The sequence below is a fragment of the Thermobia domestica genome, chromosome 11 (assembly GCF_964235325.1).
Source record: "Thermobia domestica chromosome 11, izTheDome1.hap1.1, whole genome shotgun sequence".
Taxonomy (NCBI): Eukaryota; Metazoa; Arthropoda; class Insecta; order Zygentoma; family Lepismatidae; genus Thermobia; species Thermobia domestica.
Window position 1 is genome coordinate 181,680,952 of NC_137464.1, and position 19,190 is coordinate 181,700,141.

Below are 19,190 nucleotides of genomic sequence, written 5' to 3' on the forward strand. Positions count from 1 at the left end.
TGACGGAGCAACGTAGGGGAGAGGTGGAGGGGAAGATATACAAAAATCAATAAATATAAAAATAAAAATGACTATGCTCGTGAATTAATTACTTTTAAACCACCCGATAGATCTCAATCAAATTTTCAACATATATGAAGGTCAAAACTGGGAAGTTTTTTTTTATCATTCCATTTTCACAGTGGATCTTAGGGGTGGGGGAGGGGAGATATATGAAAATGAATAAAACTCTTGAACCTCTCGACCGATCTCGATCAAACTTTCAACATAGATAAGGTTCAGGATGTTTTCTTTATTTCACTTTTACAGTGCAACGAAGGGGAGGGAGAGAGATGTCAAAAAAGTAAAAATAAAAGTGACTGTCTTTGTGACTTCATCACGTTTAAACCACCCGACCAATCTTAACCAAATTTTCAACATAGATGAGATTCAGATATGAGGTGGTTTTTATCATATCACTTTAACGGTAGAACTTAGGGGAGGGGAAGGAGAGGGAGAAATATATAAAAATAAATAAAACTTAATAACTCTTGAACTACTCAATCGATCTCGATCAAACTTTGAACATAGATAAGGTTTGGGCCTGGGATCTTTTCTTCATTTCACTTTTACAGTGCAACGAAAGGGAGGGGGAGGGGAGAGATGTCAAAAAAGTAAAAATAAAAGTGACTGTCTTTGTGACTTCATCACGCTTAAACCACCCGACCGATCTTTAAAAAAATTTCAACATAGATGAAGTTCGGACCTGGGAAGGTTTTTATCATATCACTTTGGCGGTAGACCTTAGGGAGGTGGAAGAGAGGGGACAGATACAGTATATAAAAATAAATAAAACTTAATAACTCTTGAACCACCAAACCGATCTCGATCAAATTTTCAACATAGATTATGTTCGAGCTTGGGATAATTTTTATCATTTAATTTTGACGGTGCAACGTAAGAGGGGGAGGCAGAGATCTATGAAAAGAAATAAAAATGAAAGTGAATGTCTATGTGACTTCACTCTAGAACCCCCTGACCGATCACGATCAAATTTTCAACATAGATGAGGCTCGGGCCTGGATGGTATTTATCTATTCACTTTGACGATAGAACTTAGGGAAGGAGGTAGGAGGGATATATATATATATATATATATATATATATATATATATATATATATATATATATATATATATATATAACTTAATAACTCTTGAACCACCGGACAGATCTCGATCAAATTTTCAACCTAGATGAAGTTCGAACACGAGATGATTTTTTGTCATATCACTTTGACGATGTAACTGAAAGGAGGGGAAAGACATTTACAAATGATCGAAAATGACCGATATTAATGTTGAATCTATAGTTTTTGAGGTCGCTGAGATAAACAGTGACACTTCTGATGCCATTTAAATCCAAATTCAGCCGCGCAAAAATTGTGAGAGGGGAGGAATATATATATATATATATATATATATATATATATATATATATATATATATATATATATATATATATATAATCAAAATTACCAATATCGAGGAGCGCTTTAGTAATAGTAAAAAGTGACCGACTAACGAAAAATATTACTATTTTTTTTAATTTAACCCAGTGAAGTGGGTAATTGATGCTAGTTAATTAATAAAATTAACTTCTTTTTTATTATAATTTGAATAATAAAAATATGGATATTACGTACTACTGATAATATATATGTATATCGATATATGATAAAAGTATTGATGGATTGTTAGCTAACAAATTTATTGCTTGATATTAAAACAATAACACAGTTAACAAATTTTGCGTACAGCTATCTCAAGGCACAAAAATAAGGAAATACTTATTCCTGTCAGTAAGATTAGTGCCATTACCTTATACAGAAAACAATTTAGACAAACAATAAACACAACATTATAATGGGAGCCGTAACGATTTAATAATATTAAAAACAAACCTAATCTGGCAAATCGATAGTGAAAGTGGTGTATTAAATTAAGTATGCCTTTCTATGGGAAACTTAACCAACAATTTAAGATAGCAATATTTATCATAGCCAATCAAAAAGGAAAAAAGGAAATGGAAATAATCATTTACTGGCCAGGAAAGTATGCTGCCTTTATAGAAGTTCTTTGAAAAAGCCAATCCAAAATTTGGCTTATCAAACTCGTAACTTGTTACTAAGAGTGAGGCTTTATATACTCAAACACTTTCCCTTTCACCAGAAGTTGTTTATGTTCTTTTACAAAGCTGATGCAAACCTCTAACGTATTAAAGAATAAGCCTATTGCTATTGCTTTTGTTTTTATACTTTTAAACTTTAAAAAATGTAACCTAGAAGTTTTAATTATACTCAAATAAATTTTATAAAATTTTCATTAAACAACACAGTTGTTTGATTACTTCTAACATTGATGTACATAGTACTTGTGAATACTTTTTATTATGTGTTTTTTTCTAACTCTATGACACATGAAAACCATGTCGACTACAAAGTAGGAAATCAATTTATTGTTGCATTAAAGGTATGGTATAGATGAGATGTTCAAAGAAAAACAGATAAACTAAATCCAGTGGTGCTATTCTACCGGTTCGCTAGAACCAGTTGTTAAAATATTTCGAGTTCGTAGAAGCGTCTGTTATACCGAGACATAAAAAAGAAACACACGTACATAATACACATGACCTTGCCAACAGTAAAAGAAAGAAGCCAAACAAATTTGTGAAACACCTTTATATTTTTATCGCTCGTTTGCATTGTTGTGGAAAAAACAACTTTGAATTGTTTCAATTCAATGGGCAGACAGAAATTTGAATGGGCAGATAGAAATTAGACATGAATTCTGGGATACTGGGATCTATAAGTGTATCAAATATGATACTTATCTAATGCCTATTACGTGTGTTACCAACCTGTTTTTGAATGACTCCGATATCTTCATTAGTTCCGGAGATATGAGCCTTCGAAGCAATGTGTACGAAATACAATGGTGTCTTTTCATCGATATCTATAACCGGTTGTTAAAAAATTATAATAGCACCACTGACTAAATCGCTGTAAAACGTAATTTCATACACATACTTTGTAGTAGGTGCAAGATATAATAATCAAACAAAGCAAATTGTATAGTATTACGGTCCAGGATAACTTCTAGTTACGTGAAGTAGACATTGCACTTCACAGGAGTTATTTCTAACTTTCAAGACCGCAATTTGATTCTACTTGATTAAAGTACTTCTCAAATTACCTTAGATTGGGTTTTGTGGTGGTCAAACACCGTGTTCGTGATTTACTTGGGATTCTCTTCTTTCCCTCCACTTTCTTCATTTTACTAATATTTTATTCATTATCATCAGGCAAAATGCCTATTCTTTAATATTAAAGATATGATAAAAAATAACGTTTTAAAGTTTATATGGGGGTTATACTGACGATTTAAGCCCAATTTATTTTGCCGATTTTGCCTATTTCACCCGTTACTGCCTAAATAATTGTTTAAGCGCATAATGTTGCCTGTTCTATGTATTTTCTTCAAAAGAAGCCTTCATTAGGAAGATATATAACTTATACAATATCAATAACACACACACACATTATATATATATATATATATATATATATATATATATATATATATATATATATATATATATATATATAATGTGTTTGTAAACATAAACACGTGGTACATTACAATATATATACCGTAAAGTAAAAGAAGACATTAACAAACAGATATGTTTCTATATTCTTTGAACATTATCTGTGACCTGAATCTATATTTTAATCGTCTTTACTATTTATCTCCGTTATTTCGAGTTACTTTTTGTGCCTATTTTATTGTCTATTTTTACATTTTAAGTGCCTATTTGCCTGCCTATTTTCCAGGTTTTTAATGCCTAAACATCCGGTCTCTAATTATCATCATCGTCACTGCTTTCCTTAACATAGGAGCATAATCGTAGGACGTTTAACTTGAAAAGGCTCATTGCAGCTCCTCTTTGCACCTTTTAAACACATAAAAATAATTTAAAGAACCTTCTAAATACACACATATCCGTAAACAGAATTTTCTGGCATCTCTCACTCAATATAAACAGCTAAGTTGTTTGCTTTACAACAGTTCAACAATGAAGACTCCTGCAAAATAGCCCTCAGATCTATTATAGCTGTGTTATGCTTCTAATGAGTTTGGTTTGCTATCTGCTCGTTGCGTTTGTTGGAGAATCTGAAAAAGAAAATTAACAAGATGTTAGAAAACTTGAGGAAAAAGCTACGAAGAATATGGATTGAAAGTAAATGTTAGAGAGACAAAAGCAATGATGATTGTTATGTAGCGACTGGTATCGGATATCAAAGTAGGAAGAGAACCGGTATTCCACATGTGTGAACGTGAAATAAAAGCACGGATATGGATGGCGAAGGAAGCATTTAGAAAGAAAAGTAGGTCCTTAAATAAAAATTTAAGAAAAATACTGAAAAAAATGTTTCGTGTAGACCAGTGCTTCTCAACCTTACTATCACGACCTCCATTTTATCACATCCTCTTGCCAGTGACCCCCTTATAATTTCTGGTTTGTAATAAGCTTGTGTGGGATTTTTAATATACCTATTGCGGAGATCTTACGATATCCATCTGTTTCTATAATAGTAGATTACTTTCTTGTATATAGTGCATATCTAGAATAACATGCATACAGTAACTTCCCTAAAAGCAAATTGATTAAAACCAAATTTGGTCAGTTTATTCATATTGGGCGAAAGTTCCTATAATCGCACTACCCTCGAAATCGCACCCATACCCATATTACAGAATACGCGGGTAATACGAACCATCTATTGAGCGCAAGGCAAAGCTAAGCCTACTCCCACAATCCCCCAGTAAGAAGGAAGCGGAAGATGATATCAACAATGAAAAATTTTGTACCATTGGGATAGAAGATTTTAATGTTCGTCGTAAGCAAATAACAACAAGATATGTTTTTGCTTTATGAATTTCGCAGTGCTATTTAAAGTTGTTGAGCATTATGAATCACAGTAGTATTCTTGATACATGCGTAGTTGGCTTAAGAAATACAAAAGTGTAAATTTGATAAATAACCTCTTGTCCAAAATCGCACCATCACAGGGTTACTGAAATCGCACGCAATTATTTACATTATGCTTTTTATTTTTGTCTCGTTTCAGTACTAAGTTGATCTCAGAATGGCAAAACGATAGTATGGAAAATGAACTACAGAGGACATGAATCAAGCTCTCAACGACTGTGGGAATAAGAAAACAGATTTAAATGAAGTGTGTAGAAAATATGAAATGCCAAAAAAGGCTTTCTTAAGACATTTTCAAGATGAAGTACAGAGGGCACACGTCGTACCTGGACAGATGCAGTAAATGGAAGAGAGACAGCTATTCCTTACAAGGCTAAAAATGAATTGGTGGACATAATATTGGAGATTGAGGAGATGATGGTCGCCGCTTAGCATATAATATTTTGGAAGCGAATCCTCATCTGTGTAATCCTTTCAATAGAGAGAAAAAATAGTAGGCAAAAAATGGTATTATGGTTTCATAAAACGTCATTCTGTATTAAGTTTAAGACAGCCAGAAAAACATTTCTATTGGTAGGTACACCTCTGGTCACAATAAGTCGATAATACTCTCCAGTTACAATGAATACGTAACTAAATATTATAATTTACGGATATTCACTAGGAAATTATTTTTAATTCATATATTAGTCTATCGAAAGCTTTCGTAGTCACATAATCTTACTCAGTGTAGATTCTAGATATTGATAAATGCATGGGCGGCGATTAGGGGGGAAGTTGCCCCCCCCCCCCCACTTTTCTGAAGTGACCCATTGATATATATATAGTTTCATTTGGAAATGTGAAGTTATTGTATATATTACTGGTTCATAGAAAAGAATGATGCCATATATTTGCCGTTGCGAGAGTACGTATTAGTTATTTCTCTTCTCGTGGTGTTAAGAAAGCTACAGGAATTGAGTTTTAATTCCCACGGAAAATGGTCCAAAATTTAACCTATTGGAGCGCAGTAATTGCAGCGTACTTTCATTTCTTACTTACAATGTTATTCAGCCGCTTTGAAACTAATTGAGATAACATTTCGTAAAACAAAAAAAAAAAAAAAAAAAGTCTTGTACAAGTTATTCTTTAATTGCATAAAAATTGGCAGTTCCTAAAATGTATTTTTCTGGAATTTTGAATAAAAACAGAGTAATAAGAAACAACTTCTACCTTTTCCATTGTTTTGCTGTGTAATATACGAGTGAAGTGGTACGTTTAGGGGTGTACGAGTGTATATATAATTAAATTTAGTGAATTCAACATAATTCTAGGTTTCAGAATTATTTCGTATAACTGGAGTGATTCTAAGTATTGTTGAGTTTAGATGTATTCCAAGAAAGTGAAAACTGCACCTAATTGCAACGAACATGTTTCGGAAAGCTACAAAAGTGTTTCTTTAAATGTCGTAGCATACGCTCGTAGTATTTACTGTCTTTTTAAGAGTAATAACGTGCATTTAATAGTATGTGTGGAATTAAAATTGTTGTTCATTATTCCCAGGTTTCAATGTAACTTTTGCAAAACAAGCCTCATTATTCATTACTGTGATTAATATTATCTTTTCTATTTATTTGTTTTGCAAATTTGTTATTAAATAATAAGACCAATTTTCCAGACATAATTTTAAGATGTTCATGAGCAAGAAATCAAACCTCTTACACTTTCGTTGTTTAACAATACAAAAGGCTAGTACCTACTTCCGTTGATCTTGTCAATTTACTTAATAAAATATGAAATACGATATACGGTATTTTAACTGAAAAAGATAGTATCCTATTAGTTATACAACCTTTCGTCAAACATAGTATTAGCATCAACCAGGTAAACTAACATTGATACACAAATATTCAGATGATGTCTTGCCCCCCCCCCCCACTTTTAACGTCCAATCGCTGCGTTAAAATGTACTCATATATTTCAAACTTTTGTGATTTTCTTTCTTTCTGTTATGTTTACAGGTAATTTTCTTGTTAATTTAATTTGAGTGCGATTTTGGCTCCCAGTGGTGTGATTTTGCATATCCTACGCCTAAATTGCACCGTTTGCATACTTTCAGAAAAGTAGCAATACGAGGGACTTCCCTTTCATCTACATGCCACACACGTGTTTCACTAACAGCAGAGATATTGGTCTTTCTGTTACTGTTGTTGTTATGTTATATACTGCGACTATATTTATCATTTAGATTCAATTTTGTGAAAAGTGGTGCCATATAGACAACCTTCCCCTACAAATATCGAATAAAATCCGTCATACTGTTTCAATGAGGCCGTTTGACAATTTTAAAACTTTATAACTCCCTTAATTTTGGATCATATGATAAAAAATATCTAAAATTACTTTTAAAAGATTTGGACGTTGTTAAAAAAAAGTTATTGAGTATTTTAAATGACTTGATAATGGGCGTCACGAAGATTGAACCGGAAACTGCAGCACTAGTGAAATTACGCCATGCTCAGGTATCTCATTAGCTTTATATTATAATTGTATTTCAATATGCAGTTCTTATTAGTTTTATATCGTACCTCTTTCATTTACATTGATTTTTAAACAATTCTGCACCTGATGAAATGTCTAGTAGACCTATTTTTTGATCAAAAGATCCAATATACTTCAGGCAAAAATTTTCTTGTAGGTCTTATATCTGGAGAACCACATATAGTGTAGCCAAATGCAAACTATCACTTAACTCAGTATGATGTGCTTATTGCGTAAAAAAATACGAAAATTTAATTTAGAGGCCGTTCAAAAATTTTGTGGTCCCTGATCCAAAAAATCCAATATATTTTATTCAAGCAAAAAATTTTTTGTACGCCTTCTATTTGGAGAACTACATACAGTGTAGAAAAACCCGAACTATCACCTAATTCAGTATGATGTGCTTATTCCGTTAAAAAAAAAAAAAGGATTTACGGGCCGTTCAAAAATTTTTTGGTCCCTGATCCAAAAAATCCAATGTATTTCATTCCATTAAAAATTTTCTTGTACGCCTTATATGTAGAGAACTACATATAGTGTAGCCAAACCAAACTATCACTTAAGTCAGTATGATGTGCTTATTCCATAAAAAAAAAAAAAAAAAAAAAAAAAACGAAAAAGGGGCTGTTTAAAAATTTTGTGGCCTCTGATCCAAAAAATAATTATTGACCAAGATCGTAATCTTTTTGTGCATTTTTCGGATCATTCCTAAAATTTTTGTCTAAGATCGCAAACTTTTGGTCCATTTTTGGATCATTCCTAAAATTCCTGTTTGTTGTTCTTAACAGTAAGTAAAAAATTAAAATATGCCTATCAGAACAAAATTTAAAATAATATTTAAAATATTTTCAGGTATTTCATTCTAATTATATTTATCTCTTCTGCTTATCTTTGCGACCCTTACGAAACCCTCTCGCGACCCCCATGCTGAGAAACCCTGGTGTAAACTATTGTATTTTATGCAGCAGAAACATGAGCATTACGCAAAAGTGATGAGAAAAGACTGAAGGTTTTCGAAATGTGCGTGTGGAGAAGATAGAGAGAACTATTAATGTAGAATTAGTTGAGAATTGCGAACAGAAAACGAATAAGAAAGTGTTATAAATAGTTGGAGAGAAAAGAACAATTTTAGATGTAATTAAAAGAAGAGGTGAAGCTGGTTGGAGCTTTGGTAAAGAAGGAACTGTATTATGAGAGACGTGCTAGAAGGAACGATGGAAGGAAAATCAGGGAGGAGCAAAAGAAGTGGAATTGATAAACGTTTTGAGACAGAAAATAATTGATGACTGTGATGCAACAAAGCTTCATGGTTTGCGACAAGCGACCTGCCTACAATGGCAAAATATTTATGATTATAATCTCAAGAATAACCTGCCAGCCTCAAAATAAAGCTCAAGGGACTTAATAAAACACGTCGCCTCCTTCGATACCGCTAGTTATTTTTGCCAAAACAAAAATGTAAAATAGAACATACGAATGTAAGCACTTTATCAACTTTATTTCATAAGAAAAAATGTTCAAGATAGGGCTCCCAGACATGCGTACCGACTACGTGGATGCTCCGGAAACAAAATAAAATAAATATTTCTCATTGCCATTATCAAAAAAATAATAAGCAATTAAAATATTGAGATGGAAGTTAAAATTTCTAACCTCTAAAATATAATTGTTTGTTATAATGTGTTTGTGCAAAGGCAATCAAGCAACACACTTAAGTTAGTCACAAAATCCTTGCAATTTCCTTCTGAATAGACTACTATTAAAATTATTTGCTTCTATGAGGACTTTTTTTTTATTATTTTAATTTGTATGAATGCGGTATTTTCTTTTAGTAATGTGATCATATCATTGCCTCTTGTAATCATTGTGCATTATGTACGTTGTTTAAAGTATACACTTAATGTTACGATTAAATATGTTGAGAATATTCATTACAATAACTTATCCTTAACCTTGAACCGTTTAGGTCAGCTGTGTTACCGGCTGAGCTAAGGCAACTCCAACTTATCCTTATAGCACCGGTATATTTTACTTTATATGCACATCCCTCTATGATATAGTTCATAAAGGGTTTTAACTAAAGGAAATTAATCAAAAAACATTTTCTTCTGAAAACATACAACACGTCCCGCCGTTGATATGCACCCACATAAATTTTCAAAAGTCGGCGCCGTTGCTCCCAGAGACATCTGCCCCTTCAGAATTGTTCAGAACTCCAAATATTCGGATTTTCCATCAAAACATAAGTTGGTATGATTCATGTCATATTTAAAATAAAATCCTACTTTTATTAGCCAACGATACTCAAATGATAGGAATAACCTGCTCTCTGCTACCCACTTTTGATACGTTCTGACTTATTACTTAATTAGTTTTGATATTTCAGCACGAAGTAAGCACACATATACTGTAAATTTTCATAGGATACCCCGGTTTCTTAGTCTAGACATACAGGAACCTTAACTAAATGAAATATTGAACATTAGCGAGAAATAGCAGAAATTGCTATGCAAATTGTACGGAGATATATTGTATTCCTTTATGATGTCAAGGTAGACATGCACAGTATGTCTTCAAAACTATACGTACTAGGGTTGCTGGACAGCTAGGTTTTTGACCTCCTTATTCGGTGTCTGCTACGACCTCAAAACCAGACGTTAAATGTCCCATAATTTTTGCTTTTACTAGTCCTATTCTCTGTTCTATTCAGATTATTTTGGAGTGACGAAAGGAATTGTTTATCGATAAACATGGTTAAAGCAGAGCTTATAATTTGCTTCGATATCGATCTGTTGTGCGCGGAATTTGCAGAAGAGTTGAAGGCAGGCAAATTTACTGAATTTATTAAAACTGCTGAAGGTCAACAAAAGTACGTTTTTAAGAGCGGAGCTAGTACTACTTCATTCTCAGCTACGTCTTCAAAATAAATAACACATCCAGATCCAGTAAAACTACGTAGGCATTATGAGACATTACCAGCCCCAGCGAAGCTGGTAACACTTATTTTTCAAGTATTTTTTGTGCATGTCATAATTGCATTGCCAATTACTGTATATTTGCTTTTCTATTTTAAATGCGATGTATTATTGATAGTAGACTACAAAAATTGCATGTGCCGACTCAACCAAAACTGGAATAAACATGTTTAATAAATGCTTCGAAACTAACTAAAGTTATTAAATTCGAAGTCTAAATTGCTCACATTTATGTGAAGTAGCCATTTTCAGGTTGTTCACATTTTTAATAAGTGATGATGTCACAATCTTAAGAGTGCTCCAGGAGGGTGTCCGGTATTTCCATTTTTAAAAATTGGCAACTCTAATACATACTCACGTATGAAGCACATTAATACAATTAATATTTTAAAAGAATAAAATAAAACTAACAATAGAAACAACAATTACCATAGCTCATTAATTTATACACGGAAAAGTTCTAGGTTCGAACCTGTTCTGCGCAGACAGATTAGATTAATAAAACCAGTTTTCTTCTTTACTTGTCTTCTGCAAGATGAACAAAAAAACCTTTTCTCTTTCTTTTGCAATAGTAGTATCGCCTCCTGTTTACATTTCCCGTATATCTACATACTTCCTTTCCCACTCTTGTAGTTCTTCCTCACCTTTCTGATGACTGAATTTTCATTGACAGAAGGAGAGAGACTAGCTTCAAGTTTGCTTCTCAAAGCGCGTGCCTCCTACAATAGGGAGGTCACAGAAAAAAGGTGGTTTCGCGCTCTCGTGTTCGAACACCGGTTGCGGCAGTTCACTCATTCATAACAGCAATGCTTTGAAATACTGTATTGTCTCGCATCTCGCATCATATATAAGCAGAATTACCTCTGTTTAGTGTTGGTTTTCTAAAGAGCAAATACAGTAAGCTCATTATATGCAACAAACATCGTTATTCATACAGAAGAACAATGAAAGCACTTGAAGTATTCCATTTTCTTTCATTCTTTCTTCTCCTTTTTTCTACGTGTTTTATTTTCTTATCTTCTTTAAAAAGTTTATTTTTAGGTACAAAGAAACTCCTAAAAATTTATTCTAATGTGCTAAACATATATTAAATACCATATCATTATCCTTAGGAGTATACATCTCATTTTTCCCTTAGTATTTCTCAGGCCTAAGAAGAATGTCCAAACTTAAAAAACTACTTTTGATTGATTTGTTGTAAACTCGCATTAGTATGTAACAAACGGAATCACAATTTTTCCTTTTGTATTGTGTGGTTAAAGAAAGACATAATTGTGTTTACTGGTATAGTGAGAACATATATTTAACATTAGAGCAACAACTAAATCAACCTGATGTCACTGTTTGCGATCACATTTCAACTTCTGTTGTTTTAGTTTGTTTTTTTTTAAATCGAAGTCACAGGTGATAAGTATCTTCAAATTCTAATAAATGTAGTAGTTCCTCATTTACAATAATAGCCTAATTCACATGACCTTTATTTCCAACAGGATGGGATTGATTCCTCCACATTATTCAGGAGAAGTTAGTGGCTATCTCCATGAAACATTTCCTTACAATGGATTGGTCTAAGAAAGCCAACTAATCGCTCAAGACTATTACCTGACTTTATCCCAATGGAGTTTTCTGCATATTGGGATCTGTTGGAGGATATTCAAAGGACAAAATTTATTCTCAAAGACCATGAAGTGTAGATGATTTGAAAAATTACATCAGAGATGCATTTCAAGACACAAAGAAGCTTGTGGGGAAAAAAAGGTTGTAAAGCATGAACGGTAGACTTCAAAGTTATCTAAATTGTGACGGATAGTAGTTTGAGCACCTGCGATAAAACTTTCACTGTTTTTACACTATATTATTATTGTATATAATAACATTTAATTGTAAATGTAATAATTTGTTATTAAAATTGAATTTTATTAGTAAATAAAACTGTAGTTTCAAATCAAAAGAATTTATTGTATATTATACTATTGACTAATCAGCAGTGGCCTTATACTGTTAAGTCTAATTATCTTTATTTAGTATAGTCACCATTCCACAACTCAGTCCTTTCTCATAGATTTGTTCGTATATTCTCTATAAGTCACATTAATCAATCTACAATTATTTAAATCCTCAATCCTCTGAATCCAATTTAACACAATAATATAATTAATAGGGCTATATGTCAATAACAATGTAAATAACATGTATACTAAATCAATAACATAATAACAATTTATATAATTCACATTATGTTATAAATACATTTATGATATGGTTAATTTTGTTTTATTAATACAAGCACATAATGTTTAAGTGATTATATTAATGCTATTACCAATTGATACATACAATGCAATCAAATCGTACGATATACGGAGGTATCTTGAAATAATATCTTACGAAAAAATCGACCACCATTGATTCTAGCAAGTCCTTATTATAAACACACTCCATTTTCTTAATGTTTAGTCTCAGATTAACGTTTAACAAATTTCTTTCATATATTTCCACTTAATTCTTGTTCTAAATAGCAAATTTAACTAAATAATAAGAAAATTCAAACTATAACATTGATGGTTAATAACTCACAAACTAAAAAACTACACAAGAAAATATTTTATATGCGTAGTATGCAATTCAAAACCTGCCTCTATTCCAAAGGAAATCAAATGAAAAACGAAAATTCAGCGTAAAAATATATGAACAAACATGAGAATCAAGAGGGGTAAATTTGGATAAGGGCGTAAGTAGCAATTCTTCAATTTTTCAGGAGAGCAGAGAAACAAACGCCCTTATCCAATTAACCAACGTATTCACACACTATTTTTTGGAAACAGGCGTTCGCTACGGAGCAGAGATATTACCTTAACACCACATAGACACACACATACGGACAGGCTCAAACTTGCACCGGAAATAGGTCGATACGCCCTGATCCAAATTACCCCTGTTAGGAAATATAGCACCAAGACGTTTTACTTACAAATTATGAAGCATGTGCTGCAAATGGGCGCGGGTGGAAGTACAGTGCTGATTGCAAGCCGATAGCGAAATTTCTGTTGTGAACACCGTGAGAGAGGTAATACTATTATACATGGAAAATCTGGAAAAGGTAGGTAAAAATAACAATTCTGACTGTATTGAATTAGCATAGAATAGGATCCGGTGGCAAACTTTTCGTTCTGCAGTATTGAAAGTGCTTATTTCTCAAGCTATAGAATTAATTAAACATTTGACAAAATAAATAAACAAGCATTACCAATGACAACATAACATTGCATTCTGATTGCAATGAATGACGATGCATAGCGTCAAAATTTCTTCAATATTATTGGTGTTTAACAGACAAAAAATGTCCAATTGAAAGATCTTATCGCAATGAATAAAATAGTGTGAGTAAATGTAAATCTTCATTGAAGTTTTCGAGAAAATATAGAAAAACTAATTTTCTGTAATTCTAAAAATTGATGTTGTAGGACAACCATTCCATCATGAAGATGGAACTGATACTAAAGTATAGGCTACTATTATCGAGCTATTCAATATAGCATTAGCAAAATGACATACACACCATGGCTAATGAGATATAACCCAAAATTACGATAAATTCTAAAACTTTAATTTTTGTTTAACTACAATATGGTCTCGAGTTAACACATATACCAATCGATAGATTACACCAAGCCATATCAAGCTTGACAAACAAAATGACATCCTTCAGGTTAAATTCGCATTTAAAATTTCCGAGAAAATCGAGAAAAAAGAATCTTTATTATGCTTTAGAAAAGCATATTCTTTATTACCAATAATAATTGACAGTTTTTATTCTGCTGGATCAAATCTATCTATTTGGTCTAGGAATTAATTCGTGCGCGTGGACAAGAGATGGCGCAACGAACGGAGCGTCCCACAGTTCCGTGTATCCACACATGTGTTGCAAACCCCTGTCATCGCGTATCGTTCGTAGTATAGGGCAGTGGATTAAAGCGTCAACAACACCAGTTTGTAGTTAAATGAACATGGCGCAATTTGTGCCTGATAAAGTGTTTTTGCGGGGTGTCCTGCTGCATTACTTTAACATGCAGAAATGTGCGACTGAAAGTCATCGTATTTTGGTGGAAGTGTATGGTGACCATGCTCTAGCTGAGCGAACGTGTCAGAAGTGGTTTGCACGGTTTAGAAGTGGTGATTTCGGCTTGGCAGACCAAGAGCGAGCTGGACAGCCAAAAAAAATTCAAGACGAAGAATTGACAGCATTGCTCGAGCAGGATTCGTGTCAAACGCAGGAACAACTTGCGGCAGCATTAGGCGTTGATCAAACAACAGTCTCCAAACGTTTGAAAGCCATGGGAATGATTCAAAAGATGTCACATTGGGTTCCACATGAATTGAAAGACAGAGACGTTGAAAGACGAAAAACCATTTGCGAATTGCTGCTTCAACGACAGAGCAGAAAGGGGTTTCTGCATCGAATTATTACGGGTGATGAGAAGTGGATCCATTACGAGAACCCTAAACGAAAAAAGGCCTGGGTGAAACCAGGTGAACCAGGTCCATCACAACCAAAACGAGATATTCACTGTGCAAAGGTTATGCTGTGCATATGGTGGGATATGAAAGGTGTGGTGTACTATGAGCTGCTGCAACCGGGTGAAACTATGAATGGAGAACGTTGTCGACGACAATTAATGCGTTTGAAGCAAGCTCTGGCCAGAACACGACCAGAATGGGAGAACAGACATGATAAACATATTGTTCAACATGATAACGCTCGCCCACATGTCGCAAAACCGGTCAAAACCTATTTAGAAAATGTCGGATGGGAAATTTTACCCCACCCGCCGTATTCACCAGACGTTGCTCCTTCGGACTACTACGTGTTCGATTGCATGAACAACGATTTGATTGGACAGCGGTTTACTTCTTCAGAAGATATCGAAACATGGGTCTCTGACTGGATCGCTTCCAAGGATGAGGACTTCTTTCGCCACGGAATCCGTACATTGCCTGACAGATGGGCGAAAGTGATGGCTAGCGATGGACAATATTTTTCTTAAGGTATTTATGTATTTTGTGTTTGTACTACAGCTTCAATGTGTGCGTACCAACCGCACGAATTAATTCCTAGACCAAATATTATAGTTTCTCTTCCGGTAACGGTAAAGCATATATTCTTAATCATCACAAGATACTTCTAACACATACTCACGTATTGCTAATAATAATTATAGTATTATTATGAATATTATTAGCGTTTAACGAAGAAAACAACATTGTTCAAAGATAAGACATACACAGTGTATATCAGTTGCTAGATCTTTTATAGAGACAAACAAAATTATATGGGTGACTGTTAATCCTCATTTCGTAGTTTCCGAGAAAATCTAGAACAACGAATTTTTTTGTAAATCTAAAAATTGACACAGCATGATAACCATGTCACTTATTAAGATGAAAATGATACTAAAGTAATCAAGCTTTTCATTATGACAGTATTCAGTATGGTTAATGAGATATAGCTAAAAAATTATCATTAATTCTCAGCTTTGTGTTTTCTTTAACTACAAGATTGTCGAAAGATAAGTCATATATCAATCTAAAGAACATATCAACATCAATAAAATGAGATGGATAACAGTAAATTCGCATGGATAGTCTTCGATTAAATTGATTTTATGTCGTTCGTTTTCAATGTGATTAGTTTATAGGTTTTATGATGCTGGAATATTTTTTAAAAATATGTATTGTATATGAAAAATGTACATTGTTAAGCAGTATATTGTATCTATATTGTTTAATTTATAGGAACAGTGACATACATGATACTAACAGTGCAACATATACTGCTAACGGTGATGCACATATTGATTGTAATTAAAATAAATGTACGTCGATTGTCTATCACTAATGTTAAGAAGGATGGGCCTTGATGGTCCGTAGTACACCACAACAAAGTAAGATGTGATGGTGTTGAACAATATTCCATTGCATTGTGGCTACATTAATGGGATCCACATCATATATACATATATATACATATAAAACCTATGTGGAATTTTATGAATATTGCGTTCTGAGGCCATTTTATTATTAAAACAAAAGACTTTCTTGTTCTTATCCCCAAAGGAAAAAAAACAAAGTTTACAACCTTTCTTTCTTTCTTTTCTTTTTCTTTTTGTTTCATTTGCCACCTACAACTGACAAACGTTCACCATTCCTCAACGAAGAAAGACGTACTATAATGCTTCGTTTAAAGGCTCCCGATTCCCCTAAGTAGCGTTTGTGCTCTGGGATTTCTTAGACATCAAGAATGTGGTTGCAAGTCCTTTTAAATGATATTTTTGGTCTCTATTCGTCAAAATTAAAGTTCTAAAGGTACTTTACTTTTCCATGACAACATATTTTCATACTCGTCGCTCAAAATAAACGTACCAAATTTATCTCATGAATTATAATAGAATCTATCGCTAAGATATCAAATAATTTTCATAATTTTATGTTCAAGCCTTATAGTAATTCTGCACAAGTGCAAATGGTAATAGATATGCCAAAACTTTCTGGGGAACCCGAGAAAAAACAGCTTTGTTTCACCATTGTATTTAATTTTGAAATACCACAAAGTCTCAAAATCATAACACACAACTTACCTACGATAATGATTTCTTCCAATTCGAACATTTCTCAAACATACTTTTAAACGGAGAAATCAAGAAATTTAGAACATTATTTGTCTCGAATGTTAACACATTTCGATTGTATGTGAGTAAAGAAAACTATATGTATATATAACTTGATGAAAATAAACCCGAATGAAAGTTACAAAAAGAGTTTGAGATTTTGGTTCTTCTTTATAATACGAGTACACAATATAATAATACTAACAAACTCTGGTACATTTGTTCACTTATATGTAAACTTGTTCGTTATTATGTGCATCAGATTCTTTTTAATCACTTTCTATTTATATGGAAAACAATTCACTCTTAGTCAAAGTGCAGTGTCTGGGTTGTATTTTCGCCTCACCCCCACCACCACGTAAGTTATGTATTAATCAAAGCCGTTGTTTATTATACTTAAATTTCTTAACAATAGCATAAAATTTACACACAAATAACCACTTCCTTCTGGAAGTACGAAGATTCTGAACGTTTCCAACATTTAACTTTAATTTAGCAAAATATATTTTTAAAACAATCATAATTTGGTATTCCGAAGCAAGGAAGAAGTAACTTAATTCAGTAATGTTTGAAGTAGATCACTTAAATGATAATGTAAAATGTAACCATTAGAAAGTTATGTCATCAGAATGAAAACTAGCATAAATAATGATACTTGTAATTGAAAAAAATAATGCAAATAACTATTGTTCTCATTACGTTATCGTTTATTATTTATTCCTTTCGTATTCTAAATTTTGAAGTTGCACTACACTGTTTAGTGAAGACAAAGGAATCATAGAAATTCAAAGTAAATCATAGAAAAATTTCCACTAGAGACAACGCATAATTTATGATATACTTTGCTCTATAAAACGAGGTATTTTATAAGAGATATTTCTGACTTAAGTTACAAAATAAATGTAAATAAAACCAAGAAATCAGCCAGAACTAAGTACAATACAAATGCACATGTACTTTAAAGTATCTTTATAGTACAAATTAGTATACATTAAGAAATGTCCATACGTGAACTATAATGCACGTCATCTTATACATTTTCAGTTGGCACGAGAAATTAATCCATTGTTAAGTGCTTTATGACATGTCTAAGTGCATAAACTGTTAGCTTTCCACAGTTTACATGTTACTGCAGTCAAATGCATATTTCGTGTAGACGTAGTTGCGACCTGAAAAAAATATAAGTTGGAAAAATATAAAATGCATCAATTGTTATGATATTTAATACCACTGGTGGCCAATTTATAGTACGTGGCGGGTCACATCAAAATAAGAGTTATATTTAGGGGTCATTATCTATTTCCATTCCCTTTGCCTTTGAAGCAACAGTTAGCTGAATGAGCTTAGTCATACATTTTGTGAATCTTTGTTTTCTTCTGCTCTGTTCTCTTCTATCTTGCTTCTTATTTCATATGTCTGGGCCAATTAGGGCCTAAGGGACGTGCATTTGAAAATAACTATGAATTCTGCATTTTCTAAAAATCGGCCCGGTAATAACAGACTTACTTCTTCAGAATTGACTTAGTAACCAAAAGGTCAAGGAAAATATTTTTACAACAAAGTTTCGGCTAAGGTATATTATAACTACAACTTTTCTGTTACTCATAGAACTATAAATAACATAATAACAAATAATACATTTTTCATTTTTGTTGGAGGACTAGCTGAGACATACTTACTGGCCACCATTTCGACATTATTGTTCTGTACAATGTAGATTTCCAAGATGCCAAGTTACTATACCAAATTTGTTTCATTTTACAATTAATAGAAACTATAATAACAGTTCTCACTACCACACTGTGAACATGCATTCTTCTCAACTCCAAATTGTGTTTGCTTCGATGGTAAACAAAATATATACACTAATATAATATACAGCACTCGAAAATTCTCTCCGCAGTGGATTAAAGCAGAGATACAATATAATAATATCCGAGAAATATAATACTGAAAATATAATAAGAACCGAGAAATAGGACAAATAATGTAAAAA

General features: G+C 32.8%; 1 long non-coding RNA gene across 14 annotated transcripts in view; it reads right to left on the reverse strand.

The window, feature by feature from the left end:
- Positions 1-1,730: 1,730 nt before the first annotated feature.
- Positions 1,731-19,190, reverse strand: part of LOC145664599 (uncharacterized) — a 485,044-nt gene continuing 467,584 nt past the window's right edge. For 11 of the 14 annotated variants that reach the window (XR_014127494.1, XR_014127478.1, XR_014127491.1 and 8 more), the window contains one exon: positions 1,731-4,214. This is a non-coding gene — a long non-coding RNA (uncharacterized LOC145664599). Of the gene's footprint in view, positions 4,215-13,500; positions 18,364-19,190 lie in introns of those variants that run through there. The other 3 variants (XR_014127482.1, XR_014127481.1, XR_014127483.1) reach the window with 3 other exon arrangements.